Raw genomic sequence first — 15,219 nt, forward strand, 5'->3', positions numbered from 1 at the left:
ACTAGGAATGTAGCATTGGGTATGCTTTTTGATAATGATACTGTTAATAACACTGTAGTTAACATATTTAAGAAACCCTCTGTGTTTACTCCAAATTTGCATCCATTATTAGAAACTTTTGAGATGGCCTGCACTAATGATTTATTGAAATATTTTGAAAGTAATGATAAAAGACCTGAATTTTATAATCTATCTAAAGGAGAGAGAGCAGCTCTATTTGAACTACAACGAAATGATAGTATTACAATAAGACCAGCGGATAAGGGTGGTGCCATTGTGTTATTGGATAGTAGTTATTATAATGATACTATGATTGAAATGTTATCTGATGAATCTACATACAAAAAATTAGACAAGCAGAGTTTGAACAAGTTAATTAGTTCAGTGCATGCTGATCTGTATGATCTGCTTATGTGTGGAGTCATTGATTGAAGATTTGTATAAATACTTTTTGATAGAAAATCCTGTTGTACCTGTTATTAGAGGTCTGCCTAAAATACACAAGACCATGACTGACCCCCCACTTAGACCTATAGTCTCAGGACGTGGGTGGATAACTGAAACTATCTCCATTTTCTTAGAGAAAACACTTAGACCTGTCGTAGATTCTACTGGCTCTGTTTTGCGAGACAATCAGCAACTGCTTGAGACTTTGTCAGTCCACAATGGCAATATTGGTAGCGTACAGCCTGCCACACTTGTAACTCTAGATGTAGCCTCCCTTTTTACCTGCATACCAAATGATATAGGACTAGACTTTTTGAGACTATTTCTGATGAGTAAAGGGATGAATAACTCTGATGTTATAAAGGTTACTATGCTATTGGAGATTGTTTTGAACAATAATGTGTTCCTTTTTAATGGTGATTATTTTTTGCAAATCAAAGGCGTGGCGATGGGAACATCTTGCGCCAACCCATATGCCAACCTTGTGATGGCTTATTGGGAGGTCACCTATATATTAGAACATATGAGCTTCTCGAGTTATATTACATACTATAGACGTTTTGTAGATGACATTTTTTTCGTTTGGGAAGGAGATACAGACACTCTAAAAGAGTTCATGTTATACATCAATGGTACCACTACCTTCCTGGGTTTTACTGCCACAACCTCACTTACTCAAATAGATTTTTTTAGATGTTACATTAAGTTTAGACAGAGGTTACTTAACAACTAATATATATAGGAAACCCTGTAGGAGGAATGCCATTTTGCATAGGACCAGCATGCACCCTCCACATATTCATAAAAACATAGTTAAAAATCAATTGATACGTTATTCACGCATCATAAGTGAGGATGATGTTTTATCAGAAGCGATTGGTACTATGCAACAAGAATTCATAGATAGAGGGTACCTAAATAAGGATTTATTAGCTATACAACATACAGGCAATGAGCGTATTACACCCTCTTTTATTAAGAACGACAATAATGCATATGAGCGTCCATCTAGATCCAGAGATAGGAGAAAGAGGTTATTGATTCCCTATACTAATACTAACAGTTCTATTATTGATATAGTAAAAAAGAACTGGAACATTTTACTATTAGATGATAACATCAAGGGGTTAGTGGGTGATAGACCTGCTATTAGTTACAAGAACACTAAATCCCTTAAACGTCACTTGGGTTATGAAAATAAGAGGATTAATAAGGTTACCTCGCAAAGAAAGGGTACCTATGCCTGTAGAAGTTGCAATCAATGTAACTTTATTATGAATTCTAATGTGTTTACACACCCTGACAGCAATATTAAATATGAATTCAATGACTATGCAGACTGTAGGTCTAGGAATGTTATATATTTAGCTGTATGTAAGAAATGCCAGAGTTTCTATGTAGGAAAAACAAATAGAACTTTGAGAGAGAGAATCAGAGAACATGTCTATGCGATACATAAAGAAAATGAAGTTAATGCTTTAGCTAGACATGTATTACAGAATGGTTCCATACATACTTTTAGTTTCATGGTCATAGGACATCAACAGGTAACTGAAAGACTAGGTAATATCAGTAATAATACAGAGAAAGAAGAGATAAAATGGATCATTAAGCTTAGAGCTGATAAAGGGCATGGGCTTAATGATAAATTGTCTCTGAGACCCTTCTTAGCAGATAGGCCTTTTAGACGTTAGTATATACATTTTGTATATACACACATTAAGATTATTCCCATTTTGTACTCCTTTTATTATTTCTATGATGTATTTTACATTTCAGTTAGTATCACTAAGCGATTGTATCCACACATAAACCCCCCCCCCAATATATACACATACATATATGTAGATTTATATTTTCCATTACATCATATATATCTACAATATATTTTTAAAATTCTTTATACAATCTCTTATATAAGTTTTTATCTATGTGCATAGTTTTTTATATTGGAGATATATATATATATATATATATATATATATATATATATATATATATATATATATATATACTTTTTATGTGTTTTATTGAACATATACTCTTTGCATTTACGTATCTAGTACTTTTTACTGAGTTTTTTCTAAGTAATAGTCTCTGTATATTTCTTTTATAAGCTATGGTATATGTAAATGCTTTAAGAAATGTTTTCATGTGATTACTTTTATTGGATGTTTTGAATGCATATGTCCTATTGGTTAGCTCTATGTATTTAAGCAGTGATAGTATTTTTATTTTCATTGAAGTCTGAAGAAGCGTTCTGAGCAACGCGAAAGCGCTTACTGTTTTTCAGTAATAAAGGATTTATCGATTTATTTCTTGGTTTGAGTTCCTGGTTGACTTCGATTATCTTGGAGTATCTACCTCTTTTTACTGGACTTTACTATTTCGTTTGAGGTGGTACCTTACCCTGTTTGTGTTTTTTCCCCTTCATTATTTTGCCTTTTTAAACAGAAATTGTTGACAAATACTGAATGCTCAGAGAACAAGGAATTGCAGGATTTATTGCATGCAGCTGAACAAGTGGGAAAACATACTTTGCAATGTGGTTATAATTCACTGGAGGCCTCTTGCACGGCCGCTGTCACAGATTCTGTTAGAAGGCATGCTTGGTTAAAGGAACAGAATCTGCCTGATCATGTTAAAGCAAAATTATTAGATGCACCATTGCAGCATGATACTTTGGTACTAAAGCAGAAGAGGTTTTGAAAAAAATGGAGGATAAAGCAAAATCCATGCAGACAGTCAAGGATTTCTTATAGGTACAGCCACCCAGGTTTAGCAGGAAAGAGGCAGATACAGGCGTCCCAGAGGCAGATCTCAGCCCCAAGGCTCATGCAGGCCTAATCAATGGGGTGCTCTTACCTCCAAAAGCGGAGAAGACAAATCACAACCTTACAGGAAACAGTCCCATTGACTTTCCTCTGCCAGATCCAAGCACTTTTCTTTTGGCAGCCCCCTTAGGGGGAAAGCTAGCACTTTTTTCATCAAATTGGCAAATGATTACCCAAGACAAATGAGTCCTGAACATAGTGTCCCAAGGCTACAGGTTCCATTTTCACACTCTACCAAGGTCAAAAGGTATGGCAGACCTGCCACACAATCAATGGGCAGAGGCACAAAAACTAATTACAGCCCTCATGGACATGAGGGCCATTCAGCAAGTACCACAATAAGAGCAGGGGCAAGGATTTTACTCCAGACTTTTCCTAGTACCCAGGAAGGACAGAACCTGGAGACCAATACTGGACCTGTCTATACTAAATACGTTTCTGGAAGTTCCAAAATTCAAGATGTTGACTCTACAGCAGCTACTGCCCATGCTGGGCAAGAAGGCTTGGCTTGTAACTTTGGACCTGAAAGAGGCATACCTGCATGTCCCAATCAGACAATCTTGCAGAAGATACCTCAGATTCATAGCTGGCGCAATGCATTACCAATTCTCTGCACTGCCCTTTGGCTTATCTACTGCGCCCAGGGTCTTCACAAAATGCCTGGCACCAGTAATTGCATTTTGCAGACAGAGGAATTCAAATATATCCCTACTTGGAAGACTGCCTAATTCAAGCAGAGAACAAAGACATTCTTCTAAAACATCTGGTGTTTGTAAAAAGATTACTAACTGGCCTAGGGTACACAGTAAACGAAAAGAAATCAAAACTAGTGCCCTCTCAAGAGATAATATTCCTGGGTGTAAGCTTAAATACAACTGCCCTGATGGCTTATCTCACACCAGACAAACAAAAGCAACTGACTTCTTACTTTAAGAATTTGGCAACAAAAACCCACCTATCTGCAAGGAAAATCCTGCAGGCCCTGGGTTTCATGGCATCCTGCATTCTACTAATTCCATATGCCAGACTGCATATGAGGAAACTACAGTGGTATCTAAAAAGTGTTTGGACTCAGCATTGCCACAGCCTGGAGACAGTAATTGCACTCATGGCCCTGCCTGCAACAGGAGTTTCGATGGTGAACAGAAGCCTGTCACCATAACAAGGGTCTGCCATTCAGTTTAACCACAGCCAGACAGACACTGACAATGGATGCATCAGATTATGCCTGGGGGGGCCCATATGGCAGGAAAATGTATTCAGGGCACATGGTCTGCAAACCAGATGCATCTTCACATCAATCAAAAAGAGATGCTAGCTGTTCAAAATGCCCTGACAGCTTTCAAGGATCTGCTTCATCCAGGACAACAACTGATAAAGACAGACAATACTACGGTCATGTGGTACATAAACAAGCAGGGAGGTACACATTCCTACCCCCCTCTGCAGACAAGCAATGGCCTTATGGGACACAACATTGGCTTTTCAAATCCACCTACAAGCACAATTCCTGCCAGGAAAAACAAATACTCTGGCAGACGAACTAAGCAGAAACCTCATGGATCCCCACGAATGGAAAATGAATCCGCAAGTCTTCAGCATGATAATAAGGAAATGGGGATGCCCAGACATAGATCTACTTGCCTCCCCTCACAACTGCCAATTGCAGAGATTTTGCACAAGGATTTATCACAAGCAAGCATGGAAAGTGGACGCCCTATCCTTCAGTTGGAAAAATCTAACAGTATATGCCTTTCCTCCACTGCCTCTCCTTCCCAGGGTACTCCTAAAGGTCAGACAAGAGAAACCAAAAGTGATACTGATTGCACCAGACAGGCCACGCCAGCACTGGTACCCAGTCCTAAGGAGCTTGTCTCATGGTCCAGCATGGATGTTGCCTCAAACTTCTCACTTACTGACCCAACAAAACAATCAAATCCTGCACAGCCAACTCAGGACCTTAAATCTGGCAGCATGGCAGATAATGTAGCCATTCAGAACACTCCTCTTTCAAAAGCTGTTATGGATGTTATCTTGGAGGCCAGGAGGCCCAGTACCAGAAAATCTTATGCAGAAAAATGGAAGAGATTCTGTGCTTGGAACCAGGAACAAGGCATTGACACTTGTGTACCAAATATCCCTCAGATTTTACAATACCTAACTGAGATGCTGAACAAAGGCCTTTCTTTCTCATCAATTCAGATTCATGCCTCTTCCATTTCAGCCCATTACAATACAGAACCACCTATCTTTCCTCATCCTTTAGTAAGGCAGTACCTCAGAGCGGCCAAAAACATTAGGCCTCCAAGGAGAACACCAATTCCGGCCTGGGACCTTAATTATGTCTTGGAAAAACTCACACTGCCTCCTTTAGAGCCAGCTTCAACAGCAGATATAAAATTCTTATCCTGGAAAACAGCTCTACTCCTAGCAATAACCTCTGCAAGGCGAGTCTCAGAGTTACAAGCACTCATGGCTGTGGAACCTTTTATCATTTTTCATCCAGACAGGGTTTCTCTGAGGACAAACCCTACATTCATGCCTAAGGTGGTATCCAGTGTGGCCCTCAACCAAACCATTCACTTGCCTACCTTTTATCCAAATCCACAGAACAAGGGTGAGAAAATTATGCATTCTTTGGACATACACAGGCAGTTACGTTTCTACTTGGAACTAAAGCGTTCAGAAAGACTGAACAACTTTTGTTGTCATATGCTGCAGGATCACAAGGAAAGGCTATCTCAAAACAGACTGTTTCTAAATGGATAGGCCATTGCATCCGTTTCTGCTATTTTCAACATGTCAAATCAGTGCCTAAGGGCATTAGGCCTCATTCCACCAGAGCAGCAGCCACTTCAGCAGCCTTCCTCAGAGGAGTATCAACCAAAGATATCTTAGATGCTGCAACTTGGAGTTCAGTGCACACTTTCACAAAGCGCTACCACTTTCCTCTTTATTCTAAGTCCAGAGCAGGCTTTGCCACTGCAGTTCTACAGGGCCTCATAGCCTCTCCTAACCCTATTTAGCCCAGCCACCCATCCTCAGCTTTGGGATTCAACCCAAGAGTAATGACTGCAACAGTGAAACACGATGAACATAGTACAGTTGTGTATCTACCATAAATGTAGATGTTCGAGTGTATTCACTGTTGCAGTCCAGGTTACCCACCCACCATCCCCCTTTTCTTTGCTGGGACTTATCTGTACTTCTCTATCCTATACAACCTATGTGGTGTATTTGCTTGTAGATGAAGGAAATGTTTATTTTTGTGCATGCATACTTATTGGCATATTTTTCAGCCTACCAATTTGGGGGGCACCTGACATCTGGGGCAAGAAAAACTGAAGAAAATGGCATCGGCTGCATCTTTTATACCCCTGGTGCATTGACGTCAGGGAATAGGCGACAGCCACCGATGCCGGACCTAGACTTTGGAATTCTGGCCGACTGAGGGTAGCCTGCCAGCAGGATAACCCAAGAGTAATGACTGCAACAGTCAATGCACTCGAACATCTACATTTATGGTAGGTACACAACTACTTTTTGGTGAGTTAACTACCTATCTACATCTAATAATTTTTGTATCTTTCATTCTTTTACCTTCCTTTATAACACTAGTTATTTCTAAGATTTCACCATTTTCCCATTTTACTGTTAAGAGTATTCTTCATTACCATTGCTGGTATCCTGTCCCTGTATAGTACTTGTTAGTACTTCTCCTTTTACTTACCATTGTTGGTAGTTTCCTTCTCTTATCTGTTTTAAAGAAAACTTTTTTCTGACTTGTTGTTTGTTAGTCCTTGTTTCTGTTTTATCATGTCTGACAAACCTTCAGGTTTTAAAAAATGTGTGGCCTGTGGTCACAAAATACCTAACTCAGATGCACATTCAAAGTGCGTGTATTGCTTATGACCTTCTCATCTGGACTCCGACTCTGATATTTGTAAAGGGTTTTATATCTGTGCTTTAATAGCCTGAAAGAATAAGTTAATTCTTAGAGGCTTGCTGCCCTGTAAATCTGCATCTACAGCCTGTGGGGCTGAAACCCCCAAAAGTTTAGACAAAAAAGGAGTCTCTCGTATAAAAAATTCTCATAAGAGATCTCTGGGTTTGACAATGTCTGCTACTTCATCTCCATTATCAGAGCCTCCTCTTAAACAAGCAAAAATGTTGGATCTGCCAGCTTCAGATTTGTAACCTAGATTCGATCACCACATATCCATTCGATGCAGATACTGCTGGATCCGATCACCTCTGGGCTTCCAACGCCCTTTTTGGCACAATCTCCTCAGCACCACTCAAGACCCTCATCCATGGCCTCAAGTTGACTGCATGGTTTCTCCATTTTCTTTGACTGCTAAACAGCCCAGCCTCTCCTCCCCTGTCTGTCACATTCTTTTGCCATCCCACAGAATATACAAAAATGAATGGAAAAGATTTGATGTTAAGCTATCTCGCCTTCGTTTCTTGCTTGTTGGGATCGGAGCCGATCCTCTGCTCCGACTCGGCCATCTTCTATAGCTCGAGAGCTGTTTACTGGCTCGAGGCTACCCCTTATCCCATGATACCTAGCACTAGCTACTCAGGTCTCGTTTGCCGCTTCAGCTGCGAGGTTTGTTGTTACTGGCTCAGGCTTGTATAAGTTTTATTGTACTATTTTTTCTGTCAGATTAGGGTTTTTCTGGTGGTTTGTTTTAAATATAGTCGCTAACTAGTTTGTTGTTGTTTAGTGTATTTGTAGTTTTCCCTTAGAACTCGTTTAAATTTAGAGAGTCCCCCCCCCCCCTTTCCCCTCTTTTCCTTGTAGCATTTTAGTTTAAACCTTTTCTATTCTAGGTAGCCGTTTAAGTTAGAGGCCTCCTAGTTTTTTGTTTAAAAATAAAAAAACTATCTCTACCTGTAGTATACTGTGTTTTGTTTTTTTGTGGTAGTGTCCGTTTACTGTTTTGCTGTTCGGCCTTTGGCCAAAAAAATTTTTCAGTGTAAGTGTAGTATCCTAGTTGGATATGTGTAAAGAATCCACGGTGTCTGGATTCAAGAAGTGTGACTCATGCTGTCAAAAAATGTCTCTGACAGATGGGCACACTTCTTGCGTCTATTGCTTAGGTGCAGTGCAGCTGCAGGACTCTTGTTCTGTATGCCATGCATTCAGCCCAAGGGTTCTGCAGGAGCGCAAAAATAAGATTATTTTGAGGGGTTTCCTTAAGCCTCAGGATTCACCGGCCAAGACTCAGCCAGAGAAATCTCCTAAACCGACCAAATCGTCGGCTCCCAGCTCGGAGCCGTCATTGGCCCAAGCCTTATCTACTACTTCGGTTCCGGCTGGAACCGAGGCGACTGCCTCCCCGTTGGCTCCACCAGTACCTTCGTAGCCTTCGTGGACCCACAAGAGGCCGAGGTCCCCGTCCCTAGAGTCTATACATTCGGCTCCTCGGTCTCCCCTGTTACTGAGTGACCGTAGTCACTGATCCTCCCACTCTTCTCGGTCCTCTAGGCTCTCTGATCACGACGTGGAGAGAGTGGTCAGCAGGTTGTTGAAATTGCAGGCACTGGTCAAAATGTTGTCCAGCCCTCCAACAGGTGTCTGCTCCGTCCGCTTCCATTGATGTTCCTCCTCCGACTCCATTGAGCTCGGAGCCGGAGTTTGTTGGGATTCGAATCGTGGAACCATCGGCACCGATAGTGATTTCCCCTTCGGTTCCGTCGTTGGCTCCAATCCCTTCGATGGTGCCATCTGTCGAGGGATCTGGGCGCCGAGACACTCTCGTCGGCTCCGAGGGGGCGAGTGGCATCGGACACTTGTTCCGACCCCGCTCTCCCTCTCGGAGCGTCGGCGCAGTTGAGCTCGGCTCCTACATCGGCCTCAGAGCCGTCCCCCTTAGTGCGGAGGAGGATTCTGGTTTCCTCGGAACCGGAGCCCTCTCTGCATCATGGCAGGGACACCTTCGATGTCATGACGAGTGTACTGGCCTCCGAGTCAGCTCCACTTTCAACCCCACTGGCTCCGTCCCCAGTAGTGCCTGCGTCAACCTCTGCCCCGCCTCCAGACCCCAAGCGTGGGGAACCGGCACTCCAGAGCACCCCATTGGGTGTTTCTTCTTCTTCCGAGGCCTCCCCTGATCATTCAGAGGAGTCCCCTCGGAAGAGGAAGTGCAAGAGGAAGCACATTGACTCCCCTGAGTCTGTCACTTCGGATACTGATTTGGATGAATCGGAAGGGCCCCCTCTGAAGATGTTTCCCTTTTGGACATCCTAGAAATACTTAAGCAGAGGGGGAACTGGACTGTCCTAGCCCCTACCGAGGATAAATCTGTATTCCTGGATGCGTTCGGTTCCCGATCTTCCACCTCCTGGGTGTCTCCGCCTTTCGATCCACTAATGTCAGTGGTGGCTCGAAGGGCTTGGTCAGCCCCGAATACAGTGGAACCAACCCCGAGGAGACCCGGCAAGTTTCTCACTGCATCCCCTGATAAACAGTTTCTTACTAAGGGTGTTCCCGTAGATGCCATGGTGGTAACAGCAGCCACTAAAAAGGAGTTAGCGGAAACATCTTCCTCAGTCCATCCTCCTAACAAGGAGTCTAGGACCATGGATAGATACAGGAAGCGAATGTTTGCTTCAGCGACCTTTTCCATGAGGTCCCTGAATTACTTATGCCATTTTACCAGGCTTCAGAGGGATCTCTTGAAAGAGCTTGGAGATTCTATCCAGGATCCATCAGCTGAAAGGGCTCAAGCTAAAGTGGCCTCTCAGCTGGCGACCCTTAATTCGGTAGTTAACTCCTCCATGAGGCTCATTTCCTATGCAGCCGATGGTGCGAGTATAGCCACAGGTACAGTCATGGCCCTCAGGAGACTTGCATGGATGCGGCTGTGTAATTTTGCGGAACCTTTTAGGGCGTCATTCACCAACACCCCCTTTGACGGTTCATTTCTTTTTGGACCACAGGTGAAAGACGCTCTCACTAGGTGTGAACAGGAAGGCAAGACTCTCTCTGCCGTGGGAGTCCGTTTTTCCACTCCTTCCAGACCATATCCCAAATGTCAGAAGAGTGGTAAAATGTGGTTTCGGAAATCCCAGGGAGCCTCGCCTGACACACGTAGTGATTTTTCCTCCAGGGGCAGAGGGGGTCCGCAGAACCAGGGTAGCAGAGAATCCTTCACTGACAAGCCCTTCCAGCATCCCTGAAGGGTTGCCTAGCTGCCTGCCTCTGGAGGCAGTCGGGGGAAGACTTTCACTGTACCCAAAAGCCTGGCGAAACCTAACGCGAGACAAATGGGTACACTCAATCATATCCGGAGGCTACATGATTCCCCTCTTTCAACCACCCTTACTGTCAAGCAAATCCCTTCCAGATGTTCCATCCAATCTGAGGGCCCAAGCAGTCATAGAAGTTTCAGGACTGCTAGAAAAAAAGAGTCATCCAGGAAGTCCCGGCAGACTAACTCGGATCCGGAACTTACTCAAGGTTCTTTTTGGTACCAAAACAGACAGGGGACTGGAGACCAATATTGGATCTCAGCAGACTAAACAAGTCTGTTCAAAGAACAAGGTTTCGGATGGTCACACTACAGTCCATTCTACCCTTTTTGGGTCAGGACAATTGGATGTGCTCAGTAGATCTTCAGGATGCGTACTATCACATCAAAATGAACAGGCGCTCCAGGAGATTCCTTCGCTTCCAGCCGGGAGCCAGTCATTACCAGTTCAGAGCTCTGCCTTTTGGTCTCACCACAGCCCCCAGGGTGTTCACCAAATGCATAGTAGTAGTCACGGCTTACCTGAGGCTTCAAGGATTCTAGATGTTTCCATATCTAGACAACTGGCTCCTTACTGCTACTACCAGGCATCAACTCCTTCAAGCCAGGGACTATACAATCACAATTTGTGCCCAGCTAGGCATTACTATAAATTTCGAAAAAATCTGCCTTATTGCCCTGTCAATCTATTACCTATATAGGAGCAGATTTAGATACAAGAAGTATGTCCGTAAGGCTACCGCTAGACAGGGTGGCCACAATTCAGCAACAAGTTCACATCCTCATGCAGTACAAAAGGGTACAAGTCAGGTTGGTCCTTCAAACTCTGGGTTCTATGGCAGCGGCAATTCTTCTGATTCCTCTGGCCCGTTTTCAAATGAGAATCCTACAGTGGCTTCTCTTCACACAGTGGTCCTTTCAACAGCTTCCCATGTCTCACATGATCATAATTACAGAAACATGCAAAAGGCACCTTTCCTGGTGGATGGTCTCCCCACTAGTGTCTCAGGGCAGACCATTTATCCAGCCTCCCCCGGTTGCCACAGTGACCACGGATGCCTCACTGGGGGGGAGCATTATCAGGACAGGACAGTCCAAGGCACTTGGCAGCCTCACGAGTACCACCTGCGCATAAATGTCTTGGAGATGAGAGCCGTGCTCCTAGCGTTGCAAGCACTTCAGGACTCCCTCCCTTCCAGGACCATTGCAATCCAAACGGACAACATGTCAGTAGTGTGGTACATCAACAAGCAGGGCGGAACCAGGTCCTACCCCCTATGTCGAGGAGAGCGGCATCGATCCCTCCAAACACTCCAGCTCACAGCTTGGTTGATCCAGTTCCAACCCTAGCCAGGCTTCCCAGCATCTCCCCGGCTGTGCGTGAGATTATCTCCTCTCACAAATCCGCTACTAGGAAGACTTATGCTAGCAAATGAAAACATTTCTCTTGTTGGGCAGAGGCTAGGAACATAGATCCCTTTTCAGCCTCAGTTCACGAAATCTTGGAGTTCCTAACAGAGCTTTTTCATTCTGGGTCCGTTTCAGCCACAATCAGGGTTCAATTAGCCGCCATCTCTAACTTTTATGTTGGGTTTTCTATTCTAAACATTATGGTCTCATAAGCTGTGTAAGGCCTTCCTCAGAGGGATGACTCACTTAAGCCCCCAATGAGAGATCCCCCTCCTCCTTGGGACCTTAATTTGGTACTAACCTCCTTGATTATGCCCCCTTTTGAACCAGCAGCATCCTGCTCCATTAAGTTTCTATCTTGGAAAACTCTCTTCCTGGTAGCTATTACCTCTGCCAGATGTGTCTCGGAACTTCGGGCACTAAGTGTTCGTCCTCCATACTTAGTTTTTCATAAGGACAGGGTTGCTCTGAGAACTAATCCTTCCTTCCTTCCGAAAGTCTGTTCAGAGAGTAATCTAAACCAATCTGTAGACCTTCCTGTGTTTTTCCCTAACCACACCAACAAGGCAGAATACAAAGCCGCCCAGGATTGTAGGTGCTAAGGACGCTGTCCCAACAAGCAAGAAACGAAGGCGAGATAGACAACTTAACATAAAGAAGTTATGTACCTACCATAACGTTCCATGTTAGTTGTCTTCATCTCACCTTCTTTCTTGCGTCCCCCCCTCCATCCCCCTGTCCTATTGGACCGAGAGAAGTTTAAGTTTCACTGGCTGTGTGTTCTCTGGTTTGTTTTCTCTACTGACTTAGAGACTATAACAGGTAGTTTTAACCCTCTGTTTGGAGGGGTTTCATTCCATAGACATAGCTGGGGTTAGCTATTTCAAACGAGATCTGGGTAGCTAGCGCTAGGTATCATGGGAAAAGGGGTAGCCTCGCGCTAGTAAACAGCTCTCGAGCTAGAGGATCAGCTCCGATCCCAACAAGCAAGAAAGAAGGCGAGATGAAGACAACTAACATGGAACGTTATGGTAGGTAAATAACTTATTTTTATTTAGAATGTAGACCCCTTTTCAGCAGCAACTTCTAAGGTTCTTGACTTTTTGGCTACAATTTTCAGTGAAGGAGATAGCTCTTCAACTGTCAGAGTACAGGCTGTACAATAGAAGGAGGAAACTAGTTCAGAAAAAAAGCAAATCCCAAGAAGGAAAGACATCCCTGATCAGTATCAGTAAGAAACTAAGGTCCCTCATGAAATCATCCAAGGCTAACTTCGAAAGAAAAATAGCCAAGGATTCAAAAGATAACCACAAAGCCTTCTTTAGCTATGTTAAGAATCTAAGTGGCAACTCGCAGATATGCACTGAACTAGTGCAAAATAGCATAAAATATACTGAACCTACTGATATTGCCAACATCCTGGCAGATAGCTTCATTGCAAACTTCACCCCCCCTCTCACCTCCAAAAGGGACCACAACAATACTGGAAAAGTGTAGTGTTTCAAAAATCAGATGCACAGGTGAAAACAGCCCTTTCAAAAGCCAAAAACACAGCGTCAATGGGACTAGATGGTGTCCCAGGCTGCGTCTTGCACGAACGATAGTACGAACTAACTCCCCACTTAAACACGCTGTTCAACCTCAGCCTCTCCACAGGCTACATACCCATAGAATGGCGCACAGCAACGGTTATTCTTCTTCACAAAGGAGGGGTCACAACTGACCCTGGTAACTATCGCCCCATAAGCCTGACTATCCTGGTCTGCAAGGCTATAGAGCACATAATCATGAAACTCATTAACAAAGACATTGGGAGCCTCCAAACACTTGACCAGACCCAGTTCAGCTTTGTTAAGGGCAGATCATGCCTACTAAACCCAGTTAACTTCTTCGAGACAGTTACCAAGGCCATAGACAAGGGAAAGGTGGTTCACACAGCCTACCTTGACCTCGCCAAGGCTTTCGATACCATTCCTCACTTGGGTATTACAGAAAAACTCACCAGCCTGAACATAAACCCCTACATCATGAGATGGGTTGCCAACTGGCTTACAGACAGAACTCACACGGTAAGAATAGTGGGCTCCAGGTCTGACTCTAAACCACTCACAAGTGGTGTCCCGCAAGGCTCAGTCCTGGGACCCCTGCTGTTCAGCATGCACTTCTCAGATGTACAGGCAAACACAGGACTATGGCTAACCAAGTTCGCCGATGACTGCAAACTGGGAGCCATAATTGACTCTCCTGCTGACACAGACATCCTCCAAAAGGGTCTTACTGAGACGGACACCTGGTGTCAAAGTCATGGCCTCGAGCTAAATTCCAAAAAATGCAGTCATCCCATTTGGGAAAAACAAAACGCCCACAAATTACCACATAGGTGGCAGCCCCCTTAATACAGAAGAGGTAATAAGAGATCTAGGGATCCAGGTAGATAGTAATCTCTCCTTTGACAGTCATATTGCCAAAGTAGTTAGGAAATCCTTTTATTTGGTCCATCTAATTACTAAAGGGTTTGCATCTAGAAATAAAGAGGTTATAGTGCCCCTCTACTCGTCACTTATTAGACCAATCATAGAGTACAATGTTCCATTTGGGATGTACCTCACAAGACACTTCCAACAGCTGGGAAGACCACAAAAGTACCTCACCAAGAAGATTACTGGCCTCAAACGTATGTCCTATGCAGCCTGACTGAAAAAACTCCGGCTGTACTCAGTGGCATATCGCTTACTCAGAGGTGATCTCTGACTGACTTACAAAGCCATGTCTAACTCAGAATTGATGGACATGCTCCATCTAAAGAAATCCAAGTCACTGCGAGCCACGTGCTCTAGTGAGCTAAACCTCGCCACAGCAATAAATGGAACATGCTGGAGGGATAGATTCCTGTCACAGAGACTCCCCATGCTTTGGAACAAAATTCCAAACTACATTAGGCAGAGCCCCTCACTAACACACTTCAAGAGAAACCTTGATGAGTGGATGGGTAACAGAAAATACACCCCTGGGATCACTTCATTGGCTCTGCTTGACAGAGGATCAGTTAATTAATCAATGGGATGGCGAAAGCCGACACACGCTGGCTAGGCTTATAAATGCCTTCGGGCAGATAGCCTAGTACCTACCTATGAACCTAATTAGCAGTCATTTTCAACTTTCATATGGGAGTAAATAAGTCTACTTTAGCTTCCTCCAGGCTTTGCGAAGCCTTTCTCAGAGAAACATATCTACTTAGACCTCCTTCAAAGGATCTTACTCCCCTTTGT

General features: G+C 43.7%; 1 protein-coding gene across 1 annotated transcript in view; it reads left to right on the forward strand.

The window, feature by feature from the left end:
- ATP13A3 (ATPase 13A3) overlaps window positions 1-15,219 on the forward strand; it is a 2,707,264-nt gene that overhangs the window by 699,912 nt on the left and 1,992,133 nt on the right. The window lies entirely within an intron of this gene.

This window comes from Protopterus annectens, chromosome 4.part1 (assembly GCF_019279795.1).
Source record: "Protopterus annectens isolate FY-2018-M chromosome 4.part1, PAN1.0, whole genome shotgun sequence".
NCBI lineage: Eukaryota > Metazoa > Chordata > Ceratodontiformes > Protopteridae > Protopterus > Protopterus annectens.